At 40.5% G+C, this 20,444-nt stretch overlaps 1 protein-coding gene across 3 annotated transcripts in view; it reads left to right on the forward strand.

Annotated features, from left to right (window-relative positions):
• The window catches only part of FAM222B (family with sequence similarity 222, member B), a 64,129-nt gene that overhangs the window by 13,308 nt on the left and 30,377 nt on the right, over nt 1-20,444 (forward strand). Inside the window, exon 1 of one of the 3 annotated variants that reach the window (XM_004684849.1) lies at nt 15,921-16,159. The exons of the other annotated variants lie outside the window; for them this stretch is intronic. The gene's annotated coding sequence lies outside the window, so the exon portion shown is untranslated. Of the gene's footprint in view, nt 1-15,920; nt 16,160-20,444 lie in introns of those variants that run through there. 3 annotated transcript variants of the gene reach the window in all.

Below are 20,444 nucleotides of genomic sequence, written 5' to 3' on the forward strand. Positions count from 1 at the left end.
AGGCCCAGAAGTGTGGGGAGATGAGAGGGTGAACCTGTGCTGAAGTAGCTGCTGCTAGCTTCAGAATAGTGCTGCATTTTAACCCATTGTGCCACCAGGGAGGGCCCTGCCACACTGGTAGTATTTTTATAAAGTAAAACCTGAGCTTAACTACCATCCAAGTATTTACCTGAATGAAATGATAATTTAAGACACAACCTGTATGTGAATGTAGCAGCTTTATTTGTACTAACTAAAAATTGCAAACATTGTGAATGTCCCTCAGCTTGCAACAGTGATATGCCCATACAATGGAATACTACTCAGCTGTCAAAAACAACTATTTGTGTATGCACATATACATTATGATAAGTGAAAGAAACTGCTGAAAAGGTTACTGTGATTGTATTTATATGACATTATAAAAAAGCATAGGGGCAGGGATCAGTGACTACTTCGATAAGGCAAGTGAGTGACACAGAGGAATAATGTGAATTTTTTTTTTGTGGGTGTGGAACTGTTCTGAATTTTACTTGTGAATGTAAGTAAGATTACATATGCTTTTGTGACTGCATTTATGAGACCTCTTAGAAATGAACACTAAAATATGAATTTTTTTGGGTTAAAGTCTTGGGGTAGAAGAGGGAAACTTACAAAACTCCTGAATTGTATCCTATATATATCTGAATTTTAAAATATACTATTATTATTTTAAAAGATTTATTTATTTACGCATACAAGAGCTGGGGCCAGAGGTGTGGGGGGTGAGAGAATTCATCAGAGACAGAGTAGGAATAGTATAGGCGGATTGACCAAAGTACACTGCTGAGGGGAGCAGTGGGCGAGATAGGAGAGGTCTACTGTACCACGTGGGTCACTTCCCTGGCCCAGCTTTGAACTCTTCTTTCAGTGGCTGCAGATAACTTCATAGTGCTACACTTTAACCCCTTGTACCACCAGGGAAGGCCTCATATTGTTATTATTTTTAAAGATTTATTTATTTATGCATATAAGAACTGGGGTACAGGCCAGAGGTGCAGGGGAGGTGAGAGGATTCACCAGGGAGAGAGTGGGGAGCAGAACAGGCAGATTGACGAAGTATACTGCTGAGGGGGGCAGTGGGTGGGTCAGGAGAGGTCTGCCGCACCATGTGGGTCACCTCCAGGGTAGGGATCAAACTCATGCTGAAGTGGCTTTAGCTTCTTAGTGCTGTTTAACCCACTGCACAATATAATGGACTAAAGCTTAGACACAGAATAGTGTGGCAAAAGACATTCTTAATATACCTCAAAGCTATATGTTTTAACTTCTAGGCAAGAATGGATTTGGTGATTTGGGAAGACGTTGAGAAAATTGGCTATGATTTTTAAGCAGATGGACCAGGTCCAGTATTGATTAGCAGCATTTCCCCCTCTATTCGGTATCATTCTCTTTTTGCTGCCTTTTTCCCCCTCCCCCCAAAGCTTTATTATTTATGCATACAAGAGCTGGGGTGTAGTACAGAGATGCGGTGAGAGGGTTCATTAGAGGCATAGTGGGGAGCAGAATAGAGGGATCCACTGAAATACACTGCTGAGGGGAGCAGCGGGAGAGACAGGAGAGGTCTGCTGTGCCATGTGAATCAGCTCCCTATCTGGGGATCCAGCTTTTACTTTTGTTGCTAAGGATAGCTTCATGGTGCTGAGACTTAACCTCTTTTACCACTAGGGAGACAAGTTGAACTACATACTAGTGTTTCTGTATCATGTTTCTATTCAAATCTCCCCTCAGCCCCCCACTACTATTCTGATTTTCTCCTGATCTCAAATTTCTAAGTAAGGATTGTTACTTAGATAATGTAGCTTATTCCTCTTAGGAGGATTGTTGGCTGTCTGACTAAGCTCTTATGTCTCACCAAAATGTTGGCCAGTTATGATAATTTGTTAATCTAGTTGATCTCTAGTCCTTCAATATTTTTCTTCCCACACCTTTTCCATCCTCACTTAGAGTTTATTATGTTCATATTCTTGTTAGCTTTTACTTTCTTTGGTATCGTGTTATTCTTCTGATATTGTTGTATCTATTTCTCTTTCATCAGAATCTTTCTTTTCCCCTAGTTTGTCCCAACCCTAACTCCAACTACTGCTTAGTCTCTCCTGTTAGTAGTCTTCTGCACTCTCTTCACTTTCTCACAGCCTATTTATTCCCCAAGCATGTAATTTGATTTTGTCTCCAACTCTCCACTGAAATTGCTCTCCTCAGTGACCTAATTGTCAAACCCAGGTGATGCTTTTCAATCCTATTTTTCCTCTCTGCTTCTTTAAACAGTGATACTGTCCACCCTTGCTTTTTCTCAGTGTCCTTCATACTCTTTTTCATCTGTCCAGTCTCTACATATTGGTGTTCCTGAGAATTCTGTTCTTAGCCACCACATTCTTTTTTTAGTCTTCACAGGTGATGTAATTCACCTGCACACAGAGACAAATCCTCCAAATCTCTATATTTAGCTCAAATCTCTGTCTCCTAGGATCCAGGTCTGTATTTCCAAAACCCACCTGAACATTCTATAGGCACTCCAATTTCACTCTCTTCCCCATAAAATCTAAACCTTCTAAAATACTTGCCTAGTCCCTGGTGGGCAAGGGTTAAAGATATAGGGCTATGAAGCTGTCGACAGCCACTGCAACAAGAGTTGGAGCCTTGGCCAGGGAGGTGACCCACAGGGCGCAGCAGACCTCTCCAGTCTCACTTGCTGCTCCCTTCAGCAGTGTATTTCAGTGGATCTGCTTGGTCTGCTCCCCACGAGGTCTCTGGTGAATCCTCTCACCTCCGCACCTTTGGCCTATGTCCAGTTCTTTTTTATTTTTTTAAGATTTATTTACTTACGCATCAAGAACTGGGGTACAGGCCAGAGATGTGGGGGTGAGAAGATTTATCAGAGACAGAGTGTGGGGAGCTGAACAGGCAGATTGACTGAAATACATTGCTGAGGAGAGCAGTGGGTGGGACAGGAGAGGTCTGCCACTTCATGTGGGTCATGCTCATCATGCTGCATTGGCTGCAGAGAGCTTCATTGTGCTGAGACTTAACCCCTGTGCCATCAGGGAGGTCCTTTTTCTCCATTTTTAACTTAAGTGCCTAACAAACTTAATAAATTTACTTAGTTTATAGTATGTGTTGGGCACTAGCAATGTGTGGGTAAACAAGACAAAAGTTTCTGTTCTCATTGGGATTATATTCTAGTAAGAGTTAACAGGCAACAAATAACAAAAAAAAAATCAGTTAATGACAAATACTATGTAGATAATTAAAATAGAATGCAGTGATAGAGAAATAATAGAGAGTGACTTTATTTCTTTTAAGGGATTTACTTATTTATGCATACAAGAGCTGGGGTACAGGCCAGAGGTGCAGGCGGTGAGAGGATTCACCAGAGACAGAATGGGGAGCAGAACAGGCAGTTTGATGAAGTACACTGCTGAGGGGAGCAGTGGGCGAAACAGAAGAGGTGTGCTGCACCATGTGGGTCATGTCCCTGACTGGGGATTGAACTCATTCAAAAGTGGCTGTGGCTAGCTTTGTAGTGCCCAGCTTTAACCTGTTGCACCACCCGGGAGGGCCCTAGATAGCTACTTTAGAATGGAAGAATAGGGAATACATTTCTGAGGGAGTGGTATTTAAGATCTAGAGGATACAGTGATCATTAGCCAAACATTCCATTGGAAATCTAAAGAGGAGTCAACTCTATATGTTTATGTAACAGATATAAGACCATTGTGGTGAGGATATTATGAATGAGAGGGAGCATTATGTAACATGAGGACGCCAGAAGCCAGATTATATTGAGATTTGAAACAGCTAGAGTAAGCTGTTTTCTTTGGAGACTTTTCCCCCGCCTTTGGAGATTTTTAAGCAGGGATATGGTATAGGATATGAATTGATTTGTGATGAGAAAGACTATTTTGATTATTATGTGGAAATGGATTGTAGAGGGAACAAGAATGAATGAAAGGAGACCAGTTGCAAGGCTCTTATATTAATATACATGAGAGTTGATGGTGACTTGGGCTGGGGTGTTGGTGGAGGAGCTGTAGATAAGTGGATAGAGTTGAGATATCTTTTGGAAACGAAGTTGGTAGGGTTTGCTTGAGGATTTTCAGTAGCCATGGGGATGAGGGAAAGAGAGGAGTCACGGATAATTATAGTTATTTCTTTTTCCCTTTTTTTCTTTATAACTTCTACATTTTAAAAAAAGATTTATTTATGTATACAAGAACTGGGGTACAGGACAAAGGTGTGGGGGGTGAGAAGATTCACCAGAGATAAAGTAGAGAGCAGAAACAGGTAGATTGAATGAAATACACTGTTGAGGGGAACAGCGGACCAGACAGGAGAGGTCTACCACATCTGTAACTTCTACATTATTGACTGGAGCGCCTGCTTAGGTAAATGGCAATGTTGAGATAGGTAAGCCTGTAACAGACCATGATTCATTAAGAATTCTGTTTGGGTCATGTGAAATATGAGATGACTTGTAGATAGCTAGCTGGCTCTCTAAGATAGTTGGTTAGCAAAGTCTGTCATTCCTGGGAAAAGTCTGGGCTGGAATTGTAGACTTGGAAACCAATACAATTAGAATTTGAAGTCTGGGAATTCAATTTGGAGGTCACCTAAGAATGGTTTGTGGCTGAAAGAGGAGCAGTCGGTGAGGTAGGTGGGTAAACAGAAAGTGAAGCCAACTCTAAAGAACATGTTTGAAGCAGGGATTGAATACTGTCTCAGATGGGCACAGGAAGATCAGCAACCTAGAAATTATTGGTGACCTTGACTAGAACCATTCACTGGAGAGGTGGAAATAGAAGGCTTGTTGTAATGGATTGAGAGAAAAAATGAGCTGAAGAACATTTTATCATATTTTTTTGTTTTGGGCTCTCCCTGGTAGCACAATGGGTTAAAGCGCAGCTCTATGAAGCTCTCCACAGCCACTGCAACATGAGTTGGACACTCAGCCAAGGAGCTGACCCACGTGGCACAGCAGACCTTTCCTGTCTCACCCACTGCTCCCCTCAGCAGTGTATTTCAGTAGATCTGCATGTTCTGCTCCCCAGTCTGTCTCTGGTGAACTGTGTCACCCCCTGCATCTCTGGCCTGTACTCCATTACTTGTAAGCATAAATCTTAAAAAAAATTTTTTGTTTTGTATGATTACAGCAAGATTTTAGAAGCCAATTTCTAGAAAAGTCATGTGTCTTATTGACAAAAATTCTTACCTATTTGTATACTATTATGGTTTTATTTTTATTTATTTATTTTTGCACTTTGATAGGTAATGCTTTTTTTTTTTAATGGGAGAAGTTACCACTGTCAGTGATACTTGAGCTGAAATTAAAAAAAAATAATATAATAGTTTATGGTTTTATATTTTAATGTAAGTATTACAATCTTTTGATGTTTTTGTACCATCTGTTAGGTGGAGATCTGTTCTCCAAAAACCTACTTTATCTAGGAGTATGACCAACATTCTCACTAGTGAGCAAGTAAGACTTTTAACAAGTAGGCCCCTGGTTTTGCAAAAGCAGACTGACTTGACCTTGACCTTACAATACATAAGGTTTTTTCAGCTGTCAAATGAGGATAACAGGACCAGTTTAGCTCAGTGGGTGGTTGTGAGGCATGACTACTAATGAAAATAATTGTAAAACACTTTTGCAAGTTAAAGTGTGATATAAATGCTAAATAGTAGTTCTTTATTGGGATGTTGTGAAAATTAGCAACATGCTGTCTGCTAGAGGCCTTAAGCTCCTTTTGAAAAAGGTGATATATTTTTATAAATACTATTTGAAGACAAAGTAGCTCAGATTTTGGGAAAAGATATTGCTTGCCCTAATCTCTAGGATGTAACATTTATGGAAACAAAATGAAACAACTTTTTTTTTTTTAAAAAAAGATTTATTTATTTATTTATGCATATAGAACTGGGGTACAAACCAGAGGTGCAGGAGCTGTGAGAGGATTCACCAGACAAGAGTGGGGAGCAGAACAGGCAGATCCACGAAGAACACTGCTGAGGGGAGCAGCAGGTGTGTCAGAAGTCTGCCACGCCATGTGGATCAGCTCCGGGGCTGGGATCCAACTCATCACTGAAGGGGCGGTGGCTTGCTTGCAGTGCTGCGTCCCACCAGGGAGGGCCCATAAAAACAACTTTTTATCAAAGAATATTTCTAGCAGGTTTATAATACTATTTTAGAGGATTTGAATCATAAGAATTTGTGCTAACTTGGCTTTCTGTTTCAGTTAAGGGTATGAATGCCACCCTGTGGCAGTTAAAATGCTGAATGTTTAAAAGAATGGTTTCTTTGTGGATTTATTGTGTATCTTTAAAGCATCACAGCCAATCAGTAGAACCACTCACAAAAGGGTGCTGAAATTTTTTTAGTTTATTTTAGGTGAAACTATGTAGATACTTGAATTCAGGCCTAGATGTTGGTTGTGGTAGGCTTGAAGGAGGGACATCATTGATGCCATGTCAGGCAACTCTAGCACCGGACCTGTTCCACGCTGGATTCGAATATAGAATCGGTGTTATCATTAACTATAATGTACTTGTAATATGCCTGACATTTTAATTTGATGAAGTAAAATTTCTCAGCTTAGAAAGTAGCATTAATAATGGAGGAAAATTAGGAGTTTTTATGATGTCTAATACTGATAAGGGAAAACTGAAGTGATTAAGCAATGGTTTGCTGACAGCTCATTTGGGACCTTATGTATCTTTTTTTTTTCCCCAGTAGAGACCTGTGCATTGCTAATTCTAGGACAAAGTGACATGAATTTCTTAGCTTTACATAGGTTGGAACTGAATCTTTTTTTTTTTTTTTTGTTAAGTTCAGTGCTCTCACAGTCTGTTGCCTATCAAGGACAACTGTAAGGCTTAGGTTTCTTTTCCTCTTTGATGAGAAGACTTCTTGCTTTTGTACACAATACTTTCTTTTTTGCATTTAACGAGTGAAGAAGCGATCTCTGAATTGCTTGCTTCCACAGCAAAGACAGTTGAGTAAGCTTATTTTCTCGGATATACTTTACTTCTGTGTTTTTATTAGGACTTTCTACCATTGTGGTTTATTAAGACTATGTTATTTGCTTTCATTATCAGCTTTATTCATTGTAGCTGCTTTGTTCGGTGTAGACTCAGCAGTTGCTTTCAAGTATTTTATGTTTATAGGTGAAGGTTCATCTTATATTCCTGTTTTAATTTCTTTGGATTTAATTTCCTATTTACCTGTAACTATTTTGCTTAATAATGTCCTTCCCAGAGTAGGTATTTTGCAAAGCTTCAATCCTACAATTAATACATTATATTAATGGGTTGCTTTTGCTTTGTACCTCCTTTTTCTTTCAGTTTTATTCAGGTGTAATTGAAAATTTTTAAGATATTTAAAATGTACCAATTTATGATCTTGGACACCTTTTTTACCCTCTGGCAGGTTGCAGTTGGCAGTATTGTCAAGTCACAATACCTTTAAGATTGTATGAAGTAGGCCTCCCTGGTGGTGCAATATCAGGCTGTTGGCAGCCACTGCAGCATGAGTTCCATCCTCTGGCCAGAGAGCTGACCTACATGCTATAGCAGGCCTCTCCTGTCTCACCCCCTGCTCCTCACTCTGCCTTTGGTGAATCCTCTCCTTGCACCTTTGGCCTGTACTCCAGTTCTTTGTGCATAAATAAATAAAAATAAATCTTTAAACAAAATATTGTATGAAGAAGATACTTCCTACCATTTCCTAACAATGTGGAATATATGTAATGTTTGAACTTACTATTTCTTCTATGTCTAGTAATTAGTTCATGCCCTTTGAAATTTTCCCCTTTGGTTATTTGCCTTTTTCTTACTAAACTTGTAAAGGTCTAGGGATTTTGTCACCATCAACTCTTCTTTAATAAATGTTGCAAATATTCTTGAAGGCTATAAATAAGAAGTGAGGAAGCAGACTATTACATCAATTGCTTATCTGAGATGACATTTGTTTAAAATGTTTGCTTTGGTTATTTAAGCAATGGTAAAACTTCTTTTGTCTTTCTCCTTCCAAAGATACATAGAAAAAAAACTCCTTCTGTCTGAAGTAAAGTGTTGGCTCTATATTGGTTATAATTTGCTTTTTCTGGCTGGCACAGCCTCCTTTTTGTTTTCTGTCTTTTGACAGATTATAGGATTGTGGGGAAACAGCGTCCAGGGCTTTTTCAGGAACTGTGCCATTTTATCTACAGGAGAAGCCATTGGCTTTGGCACTAGAAGAGAATTGGCTCTGCATTTAAAGATGCCAAATCATGCTTGATTCACAAGCTTGCTCTCTCATTTTGTGATGTCTGTGAAACTTTTTCAGGATGTTGGCTTTTACTTTTTCTCCTATGTGCTACCATATCAGCATGAGAAATGAACAACTTGTCCCTTCTCTCTAACTCCCCACCTACACCACTGTACAAGCCACAACAAAAGATGTAATAGTCATTTTAAGAATGAGGGGGAAGTACAATGCACAGATGTTTCTGTTGCCTTAAAGAGTAACTTAAGCTTTAGTTCTGGTTTATCATTTAAATTCTTAGTGTGTTTCCTGTGTAGGCCTGGTTATTTAGATGTGGAAATAATTTATCAACCAAAATCTCTTTTTATAGAGGCTTTACAAAAGCATCAGTGAGAGCTAAGTGTCTTCCTAAATATTTAAAGGACCTTCCTCCATGTGGCTTCACACTGCCAGGACACAGGCCCCAACCCTTTCCTTGCATTTCCCCTTTCCCTGTTGTTATGCCTCAGCTCTTCTGAAGAATTTAGCCTTCATAACTAGCTGCTTTCAATGAGTTTTTCCTTCCCTGCATTATGCTGATGGTAAGAGCAGCTCCAGTCTTGTCTTTTGGCAGCATTTTCTGGTGTTTGCTCACTAACCTAGGTCCACAGTTTGTTAAGATTGACAGTTGAGCAGAGCTCTGGTTATGCCTTGTACCAGTTTTCAATTGGGTGATACTTGTTTGATGCTGCATGATACTAGCATTACTACAGCCTTCTGGGTGTTTCCATTCCTTGCCATTGTAGCTTTAACTGTGGCTCATGTAGCCCCAGACTTTCCAGGTCTTCCTTAGTTTGGATGGCATATCTGCAGCCAAAATGAAAGAACAGTTTGTCCTGATTTCAAATGAGAAATTTTAACTGTCATTGCCATAATTCTAATTGTATTGTTACCTTCATGCTTTTTTTTTTTTTAAGATTTATTTATTTATGCATACAGAACTGGAGTACAGGCCAGAGGCGCAGGGGCGGCGAGAGGCTTCACCAGAGACAGAGTGGGGGAACCGAACAGGCAGATCGAAGAAGCACACTGCTGAGGGGAGCAGGGGCGGGTCAGGAGAGGTCTGCCTCGCCATATGGTCACCTCCGGGGCAGGCGGGAATTGAACTGATGCATAAGTGGCTCCAGGTTCTTAGTGCTGTGCTTTAACCCATTTCGCCATCAGGGAGGGCCAACTTCATGCTTTTTAATTTTAAAAGATTTATTTATTTATGCATATAAGACCTGGGGTGTAGGCCAAAGGTGCAGAGAGGTGAGGGGATTCACCAGAGACATTGTGGAGAGCAGAACAGGTGGATCCACTGAAATACACTGCTGAGGAGAGCAATAGGCGAGATAAGAGTGGTCTGCTGTGCCATGTGGGTCACCCCTCTGGCTGGGGATTAAACTTGTGCTTGAAGCTATCAGTGGCTTCATAGTTCTGACACTTAACCCCTTTTGCCACCAGGAGACCCCATTTCATGCTTTTTTTGTTACCTTCATCTACAATTGATTTTGAAATCTAGCTAACTAGATATTTTAGCACATCTTCCCCACCTGTTAATGCCTATACTTTCTATGTATAACAGTTTGAGGAAAATTTAGGTGTAGGTTATTTCCATTTAGATTAAGATGAAGATTGTTAATAGTTTGAACAAGCTGGTTTGTCAAGTGTGAATTATTATTATTACATGTAGTTTGAACAAGCTGGTTTGTCAAGTGTGAATTATTATTATTACATGTCTCTGACCTCTACCAGAAATGTTCCTTCTTTTCTATACTAAACTCAGTCTTGCACAGGCTGAGGTGTTTTTGTTTTTGTTTTTTTTTGAAAGGAGAGGCAAATCCACTGAAGTTTGATTCTCTTCATTTTTTGTTGCACTGTCTTCTCTCCTCCCTTTTTTAAAGTTTGACTGTCTCCCATAATTGGAATAAGCACCTTAAAGACTAAGAATGTAGCTTGTCTTTTTGTCTCTGGGTCTAATAGTGTTCCTACTGTCTAAGAACACAACAGATATGTAGTGATGTGAATGAAAGAATAAATTGAATTTCCAGATAGTGTGAGTGTATTTTATACTTCCCTCTAGTGTGTGAAAGAGACAGTGCAGCCAGCTTAAAAAAAAATAAGAAAAACACAACTGTTAAAAGACTCCCTCTATATATTGAAATAATAGTTCCAGGCATTGCCCTTTTTTGTTTTGTTTTTAACTCTCTTTTAAAAAAATAATTATTTATTATTTATGCATACAGAACTGGGGTACAAGCCGGAGGTGCAGGGGTGGTGAGAAGATTCACCAGACATAGAGTGGGGAGCAGAACAGGCAGATGGACAAAAGTACATTGCTGAGGGGAGCAGTGGGCGAGACAGGAGAGGTCTGCCATACCATGTGGTCACCTCCGGGGCCAGGGATCGAACTCACACTGAAGTGGCTGTGGCCAGCTTGCAGTGCTGCGTCCTAACAGGTTGCACCACCAGGGAGGGCCTCTTTTTAACTTTTACGCTTTTTTCCCCCAGACCTGTGGATCTGGTGAATAGACTTGTTACAAAGTCTGTTCTGTCTTGTGGGTGTTCTGAGTTATGTCAGCTATCTGGTCTTTCTGGGGAAAATGCCCTTTTAAGAATGTTCAAGATAGATAATTTGCATTGTTTTGTCTTTGTTATTGAATTCTACTGAAAGTGTGTATTTGTTTTGATCATACTTTTTTTTTTTTGCTTATTATAAATATATGGGAAATTTGTATGATAGAATGTGCAAGAAATATTGAGGAGGAACAGTGATCAGATTAGAAGGATGTTACCTAAACCAGTTTTTCCATCCAGCCCATTGATATTTTCCTTTTATCTCTGAGAGATGATGTGTTTTATGTTTTAATATTTTTCACTAATTACAAAAGTCAGACATGATCAACTTAACAAAGTTTTAAAACTATTTCTAGAAAAGGGATATGTTAGGGCCTCCCAGGTAGCACAGCGGTTAAAGTCTTAGTCGCAGCACTGTTCACTATCACCAGCCACTACAGAATGAGTTCAATCCAGGGAACTAACCCAGATAGCACAGCACACCTCTCCTTCCTCAACCACTGCTTCCCTCAGCAGTATATTTCAGTACATCTGCCTGTTCTGCTCCCCACTCTGTATCTGGTGAGTCCTTTTACCCCCTCACCTCCGGCCTACACCCCAGTTCTTATATGCATAATAAAATAATAAAAAAAGTAATATTTGGGGCTTCCCTGGTGGCACAGGAAGTTAAAGCGCAGCACTGTGAAACTATTGGCCACTACTGCAGCATGAGTTCCATTCCCTACCCGGGAGCTGACCCACATGGTGCAGCACACCTCTCTTTGACTCACTGCTCTCCTCAGCAGTCTATTTTGGTCATTCTGTGAGTACTGTACCCCACTCTGTGTCTGGTGAATCCTCTCACCCACCCACTCTGGACCTGTGGCTTGTACCCCAGTTCTTATATAAATAAATAAATAAATTTTTTAAAAGTAATGTATTATTTTAAATTAATGTGATTATAATATAATCTAAAACTTATTTAAAAAATTGTCATACATAAACGTGCACCTAAATGTGTATGTGACTCAGTTAATTTTCACATATTATAACTGACACCTGTTTATGTTACCAGGTTTCATGCAACCCCTTCTAACAGTGTGCCCACATAATGAGTAAGTTCTTAGTGGCAGAGTTTGAACTTAATTTGTTGTCATGAAATGAAGAAAGTTAATAATTTTTGCTCTGGTTCCTGTTACAAGAATATGAGTCATTTAAGTTATTTGGAGGGTTCTTTTGCTATAAGCTTTACTGGTCTAAATATTTACTAAGGGCTGAGCTGAACTATGTATACCTTACTATACAAAATTGGAGAGGAAGAAGATACAAATATAAACACAACACAACCTGGATTTACAGTCTAAATTAGAAAAATGCATTACTTATTAGAGACAGAACAGTTAAATACTAAATTATATAGTAGGGATTAAGAAAAGGAACCAGTTTGATAACCTCAGAGAGGTGTCCTCAAGGGAGGTGGATTTGAGCCATACTTTGAAGAATAGGTATCATTTAAATGGAATGGTTATAGAAGCACAAAGCTTGGCAAGAAAGTAGAAATAGGTGAATATGACACACAGTGAGAAAACAGATCAGTCTGTTTGCTGTGGGGAAAACTTTCTAAAGAAAAGGAATAAATTCGGTAACATAAGATGGTACCAGATTATAGGCTATATCATAGCCTTGGAGTGGAAACTTGACTGGATCTCATAGGCACTAGTGAGCTTAGTGGATAGGAGTATTAGATTTGGAGCCAAGAATACTTCAAACTCCACCCCCCCCCCGATTTATCGATTTATTTTATTTATTTATGCATACCAGAACTGCCTTGTAGGTCAGAGGTAAGGGGGGTTGGTGGTAGTGATAAGAGGATTCACTGGAGACAGCGTGGAGAGCAGAACAGGTGGATCTACTGAAATATACTACTGAGGGGAGCAGTCAACAACATAGGAGAGGTCTGCTGCAGCATGTGGGTCAACTCCGTGGCTGGAGATAGCTTGATGGTGCTGAGACTTAACCTCATGTGCCACCAGGGAGGCCCCCAGAATACTTCAAGTTCTGATAATCAAGTTCTGTTTACCAGTTTACCTGTTCTGTGACGTAGAACAGACCATCCAATTTGTCTGAACTTCAGTTTTTTTAATCTGCAGAAATGGGAGAAATACCAGATTTTTGTATTGTGATGATATGTACATATCCACCCATTCATCATTCTATCCATCAGTCTTGACTCAAGTCTTTGTACCAAGAAAATGAGCAATAGATTGAATTGCCCCTGTAGTCTTAAGGAGAGGAACAAATGGATAAAAGCAGTAGTATATGTAATGAGGGAATCTATAAAATTACAGTTATCTCCATCAGACATTTAAAGATCTTTGTAATGGTACTGGTAATAAGGACATTTGAGGGACATGAAGAGAAATTAGACTTGAATTTCTCTTTAGGAAGACATGTTTGGCCTTCTCTTTGATCTTTTATCAAACAGATAAAATTCCTTTGTAGTTTCTTGGACTGTATATAGACTTTAGGCAAGATGAATTTGACTTTTTAATTTCAGTTAAGGTATTTGAAGTCTCCTGAGAGATCCTCATTTATATTTTAGAAGTGGATATTAGATGATTTGTCTGAATTATCCAGTTGTCAAGAACATTTGTGATAAAATGGTAGGCCTAATATGTTTGTTTTGATATCTTGGCAAATTAATTGGTATAAGAGCCATCTGGGAAGGTTTTAGTTTTAAGTTTCTGTTGAGAAGTTGCCATTATCAGAAGGCTAGAATTTGAAGGAAGATACTGACACAGAAGTGTCTCTTAGACAAGAGTATTTTTTAGCTCAGCTAATTTAATGCAACAACTTCTTGAAGTATTGTTCAGTTATCTTTTTTAAAGATTTATTTATATATATTAGAATTGGGGTCCAGGCCAGAGGTATGGTGGGGGGATGGAATCACCAGAGACAGAGCAGGGAGCAGAACAGGCAGATGTACTGAAATACACTTCTGAGGGGAGCAGGGAGCAGGTCAGGAGAGGTCTGCCATGCTGTGTGTGTCACCTCCCTGGCCGGGATCGAACTTGTGTGACTGTGATTGCCCATTACTTCATAGGGCTGTCCTTTAACTTGTGCCACCAGGAGGGGCCTGGATTAGTGATTTTAATATGGAAATTGCCAGAAAATTGCTAAACGATGTAGAGGAGAGTTGTAACTGCTTTTGTGTGTTTGGGAATATTTGTTTTGGATCAGGAGAAGACGGGCTTCATGTGGAACATAATAAAAACTAGAAAGTGGAACACCAGTATAGTTCCTCTATAAATCTGTTTAGGTCAGAGTCTTACAATTTGGCTAGGAAAATAATCTGGCTCTGCATAAATGGGCACATGATATAGCTCCTTTTTCATCTTCCTAGAAGACCGAAGTTATGTATGTGTGTGTGTGTGTGTGTGTGTGTATGGAGTGCTTTGAGCACTATCTAGCTATCATAAGCCACTGAAGCTTGAATTCTATTCCCAGCAGGCCAGGGACCTGACCCACATGGGCCAGACCTCTTCTGTCTCACCAGCTGCTCCCCTCAGCAGTGTATTTCAGTATGTCTACCTGTCCTGCTCCCTATTCTGTTTCTGGTGAATCCTCTCACCTCACCTCCCCCACATGCCTCTGGCTGTACCACAGTTGTTCTTGTGTGCACAAACAAGTAAATCTTAAAGGGGGGGCTATTTAGATTTAAAGCATTTTTTAAATGGGACTATGGAGTTTGATGTAGATATTTATCATCAACTACAAAAATTTTATGACAACATAGCTAGTAGCTTGCCTTCCCCACTCACTTATTTTTCATCCCAAATACTGCTCCATCACTATGTCTAAGAAAAAAACTGTTCTTTTTTTTTTAAAAAAAATAAGAATTTATTTATTTATGTATACAAAAGCTGGGATAGGCAGAGATGGAGGTGGGGTAGGGGTGTGAGAGGATTCACCAGAGACAGAGTGGGAAGCAGAACAGGCAGAATGACTGAGATACATATACTGCTGAGGGAGCAGTGTGACAGGTCCGCTGTACCATGTAGGTTAGCTCTTAGGCCAGGGATCGAACTCAGGGTGCAGTGGCTGCGGATTGCTTCCTAGTGCTGACTTTACCCCTTGAGCCACCCGGGAAGCTCCCTCAAAACTGTAGTTATTCTGTTCCTATAGTATTATGTCCCTAATGTTGGCATTAGTTGATGAACCGGTCAGTGCTTTGCCCTGCAGTTGCCAAGTTTTTGTCAATGTTAAGTCTAAGGTTTGAACAAGACCTAGACGTTTGCTTCCTGATTGTACTGAAACCTGCAAAAGGGAACGAATAGTTGACTTGGGGGATTGTTGGATGTCGATATCTTGTATCTGAGCGGGGTTGGAGCTGTGGTTTTTTGCAGGTGGTTTGATTTATCCCCTTCACTATTCCCCCTCCCCATCCAGGTGCATACATACCTGTTCCCAGGAAGCTCCTCATGCTCTCCCCTAGTTCTCCCCCCGCCTTAATTTCTGGGTTACGTAAAGCAGGAGTTTCAGACAGCCTGAGTGCGCTAATGTGTGCAGCTGATTTAATATGCAAACTTAAATCTATACAAGATAATGATGGAGGAGAGTTGATTAGTCCGAAAATAAGGGCGAGGCAGGGATCTGGAGAGCATTTCTTTACTGTCGTGAGTCTCCTGGTGGTTACTACTGTGGAAGTCTGAGGCACTCAAGTATGTTCCTCCTGAATAGGAGCCCCTCCTCTTATCCAGACATCGGGTGGGCGGGGGAGCGGGAGAAAGGACGTGGCATCACCTGGCACAGCTGCGGGATGCCTGGCTCCCAGCTTTGGGGTGGGGGCCAGGAGAGATGGGGGCAGCTCTAACAAAGAGGAGCCGCGCCGGGGCAGAGGCCGTGGATAGCTGGCCTATCCCCGGCGGCTGACCTCCCAGTGGGCCTCCCCTGTTGGCTGTTAGGCTAGTCGCTCGGATGGCTCCCTGGCTCGCCATTGGCTGTGCGGACGGGAGGGGGCTCGCAGGGGGCCGGGTTGGAGCTGGGGGGCGGGGCTGGCTTCCGGCGGCTTGGGAGAGTGAGCGGCAGCCGGCTGGGGGAGGGGGTGTCGGCGCACGGCGGAGTGCTGCGCTCCGAGAGCCTGGCACCCGGAGCTGCCGCCTCCCCCTCCCCCTGCCTAGATCGCTTGAAACCCCTTCTCGTGCAGCTCCCGAGCGGGGGTGGGGGCGAGGACGAGGCGGGCTGACCTGCCCGGGCGGGCGGGGCGGAACCCGGAGTCCCTCGGAGCGCTGCGGAGCGAACCTCACCTTCCTTCCAGGGCTCAAGGTGTGTGTGTGTGTGTGTGTGCTTTTTCTAAAGCAACCCCGACTTCAGCGGACTTAACCTTGTGAGGAAAGGGGAATGGATTGGGAAGTAAGAGGTCCCCATCCCATCAGTTTATTTTGATATTTCTATCACTCGTCTTCCCTTCCCTTCTCACCCCTGACGCAGGTTAAGGATGTACAGGACTCTTATCTATTTACTGATGTGTCAATGTCGGTCGTTTGCATAGTAAAAAGAACAGAAGAAAAGAGCTCTTTCTTGTGTGGCCTCTGATGCAGTAAACCGCAAAAGAGGGGAAAAAGGGGGGGTGGTGTATAAGCTAGGAGCGGGTGTTTGAAGCTGTACTGCACCCATGTCCATTAAGACTTGTCTTCACCATTTTCCTATTTGGGATTGCCTTAATCAGCAAAAACAATGTTAAAATGAAAGAGGGAGCATTTCCCGTCAAGTGGTGGTTAAATGAAATCCTGATAGTTGGTAGCGGTTCATTCTGCTAAAGTCTTCCCGAGTACATTGTCACCGGCTTTGTGTACTGCTGAGTTCTTTTGGAGAAACCCGAGCTATAGAGTATAGGTGCCTTGGCAAACTACCTTGCCGTTACTGAAACTTTAAAGCTTTACCTGGTTTCTCAGTGTATTTCTTATAGCCCTAGAGTCTCAGGAATTTTGTTTCCATCCTCAAAAGCCAAAACCAAATTTTAAATAGTCCAGGTGAACTTTTTAAGAATTGTTTACCTTTAACGGCTCCCCCTAACTTTATGAACTTGGGTGGCTATAGCATTACAATTTAAATTTATCTCTTTTTGAGTTCTTTATCTTCTACACCTTAGGGGTGGATCCCTTTTTGAAGGACATAGAACTCATTTTCAGCCAAAATCAAAAACCTCTTTATAGATGTTTAATTGGTTGAGGAAAGTTATTAATTGAAGATAGAAAACCCAAAACTTGTGGTGTTAGAAACCAAGGGTGTGTCTCTGTGTTGAGTGTCAGTGTTCATGATACACCTGGCATTTTAGCCAGAGGTGTTTGGATTACATTTACCTTGCTGTTGATTAGCAAAGAGCTAGAATGCAGAAGGGGAGAGAATATAATTTTGGGGGCAGCACTGTGGTAAATAGTTAATGGAAATGATTGGCAATTCATTCTTTTTATCCAGGTTCAGTTTCCAGTGGTTGTTCCGACTGGAGTCCAGTTTTGAAGACAGAATTGTTAGGTGGTAGCAGACTTTCAGTTAGAGATGGATTAGTGTTTTTTTCTTTGCATTGATTTACTGGCTCTAACAAATAAGGAGCAATTTGGGGTGAAAACAAGTAATACAAAGAACAGGAATGATGGAACAGGAAATAACCTCATTTAAAAAATTTTCTAGGGGTCATATTGTGTTTTTTAAAATCAATCTCAAGTAACCTTAGAATTGTGCAAAAGAGTAGTTTCACTCACAGTAAACCTATGTTGGGTTTGGGTTTTCAGTTTGTTACCCATTGTCCCTTAAGACTCCATAAATCATGTTTAAATTGAAATGTATAAAGGGGATAGCTCAGATTTTGTCTTAACCTAACTTGTTATGAAGAAGGAACTATTAAAAATCACTGAGTGAAATGTTGAATAGTTAGTGTATAAAAGTTGTACTTTGATGTACAAAATATGGCAACCTGTGGAAAAGACCAAAAAAACAAAACAAAAGACGGAGGCCATATGAAAGCATATACTACTTCAACTGCTGCTACAGAATGCAAGTTGCCCTTCTGTTTGGTAACCTGACTAGGTGGGTTTTTTGTCTGCCTGTAGGTGAGCATTTAATACAGCTTTGTGAAGTTTTTTTACACCTTGTTTACCTAATTTTTTATCTTTCTATGGAAATCTGAACTGATATGTATAATCAATATTTTGCATGGTGCAGTGATTTCCCCAAAGAATTTTCCCCAGGAGACAAAAGGCTATGTATAGAACTAATCATAGGTGTATTTACACTGATCTCCAAATATCATTTAAGGGAGATAGAAATCCTCAGATTTGGTCCTCTGCAAGGGGACAATTACATAGAGCCATGATTTCCCATAGCCTCTTAGATTGAAGAGACTGCTGCTGAGGTGAAAGTAACTGATTTAATTTCCTTTAGCAATCTGTTTTTATCCATCCTGTTTGTAGTTCTGTGAGTCACAGCTTGGAATGTGTTAAGAAAAAGGGCCCTGTGCTCTCTTTAAAAGGAGACTCAGGCCCAATCCCCTATTCACATTAGAAAGTATAAAATGATCCCCTTGAGGAGGTGAAGGAAAAGATTGGACCCTTGGCATTGCTTGGGCCTCTTAATAATCAGCTTGAGTTTTGTAAGGTTTGGAATTGAAAAAAGCTTGCCCAAAGGTGAGAAAATACTAGAGGCAAAAGACCAGGGAATGCTGCTCTATATATGAGAGACTTACCTAGAGACAATGAATATATTCATATGGAGATGTGTCTGGTGGTAGTTTTTAGCTTTTCAGCTTTGTCAGCTGTCTGAGACAATATTTTATGTACTTAAGCACCATCCACTTCCCCAAGGTTTGACTCTGGGAAACTAACAGAGTCTTTTGAGGAAGTTGTTTGCTGTGAGCCTGAATCCTGAGGGTAGAAGACTTTACAGAAACTCATGTCTGTATATAGCTTAGATAAGGATGTGGAATTGATTACTGGTGAGTTACCGAACTCTTCCTAATGAATGGTTGCTAGGCAATGTGCATCTCGCTCAGTTTAATTCTCAATAGTTTATAGGTCTCCTCTAGTTGTGGACCAAGGCAGCTTTTCTGATGATACTGCCCTTAAAGAACCCTTGTTGGATGTGCACATATGCTGTTCCGTGGCTTAAAAAAAAATTAGAATGATGTATATTTTACTTCATCTAAGATAATTTAGCTCCTGGTAACCTGGGTTACCAAAACATTGTCTTTAACTTTCTCTTGGATCTAGTGATGGTTGGGGTTCTTCAGTATTAAGATACCACTGTGGCTAGTTTTGATTTTGTAACTAGTAAGGCAGTGAACTGACATATGCATTTTGGAATCAGGCCAGTGATAATACTGCCCTTGGGCATGGATGGATGGAAAAATAGGACAGAGTAAACAATCGAGGGCATAAATAATGAATCTTCCAACTGAGCCCTGGGAGAGTGAAGGAGATTATCCTCAGAGCCGTTCAATCTGCCAGTGAAAGGGGAAGAGTCCTCTGAATTAATTACCCTGACTGTGTTTGATACTGTACTTAAAGGGATTGTCACAGCCATTCAGGCAGAGTGCCTTTTAGATATAAACTTTAAACCTGTCAGTTTTGTTTTAAAACAAACATTCATTTTATTCATTTTTTTTTATTTAGAATTTAGGCCTTTGCTTCTTTTCCCAACTTTTTTCTCTGTGTTAGCATTCTGGGAACACTGGGCAGCCCTCCTGTTTGGACAGATCTAGACATCTGTAAATATATTTACTATATGGGGGGGGGAGGAAGGTGAGAATGAAAGCCTAAGCCTGGCTTAAAGAAATTTTTAGTACCTTGAGTGTATATTAAGCTTTGAAATTAAATGAGAAATTGTTGGGTATAGTTACATAACAGTTCATAAAAGGTTAAGCCAAGAATTTTTTCCAGTATTGACATAAGCATTTTTACTTTTGGATTAGTTTTCATCTAAATGTGGTCATATTCTAATGATTTGGTAGTGAAGCTAGCCCCAGAACCCAGGTCTCTGAATTCTTCCCACCTCTGAATTTCTAATACATTTAATTACGTAGAACACATTTCAAGGCCCCTGTTTGAAATACTTAAAAAATTTTACAGTCTCTACTTTGAGAAGCTGTTTTTCTTTCTCTAGCAGTGAAGACTAAGATGGCTTTGTTGGTCAGGAAGGTTCAGAATGAGTTATTAGAGGAATAAAAGCTGTAAAAGAAAGACCATTAGAAACTTTAGGGGACTCTGGGGTGTGTGGGTGGAGGGAGCAATGGGGATCTAATCATAAATCAAATTTAGTCTTGATTTTGTTACCTTTCTACTAGCTGAAAGAGAAGAGGGCATATTTACCAAGGTGTGAGCAGTTCTTTAGTTGATGGTTCTTTCCTGATCATAGAATATCAGTTTGTGATTATTCATGCAGAAGGGCAAATAGGTAAAGTATGTAGAAGTGTAAAATCCCAAGGTATTGGCAAGGCTCATTTTTAAGCAATATCTTTAATTTCCACTATTTTTTTTTTTTAAAGATTTATTTATTTGTGCATACAGAACTGGGGTACAGGCCAGAGGCTCAGGGGCGGTGAGAAGCTTCACCAGAG

The sequence above is a fragment of the Condylura cristata genome, unplaced genomic scaffold (genome assembly GCF_000260355.1).
Source record: "Condylura cristata isolate star-nosed mole 26May11 unplaced genomic scaffold, ConCri1.0 scaffold00017, whole genome shotgun sequence".
Lineage (NCBI taxonomy): Eukaryota > Metazoa > Chordata > Mammalia > Eulipotyphla > Talpidae > Condylura > Condylura cristata.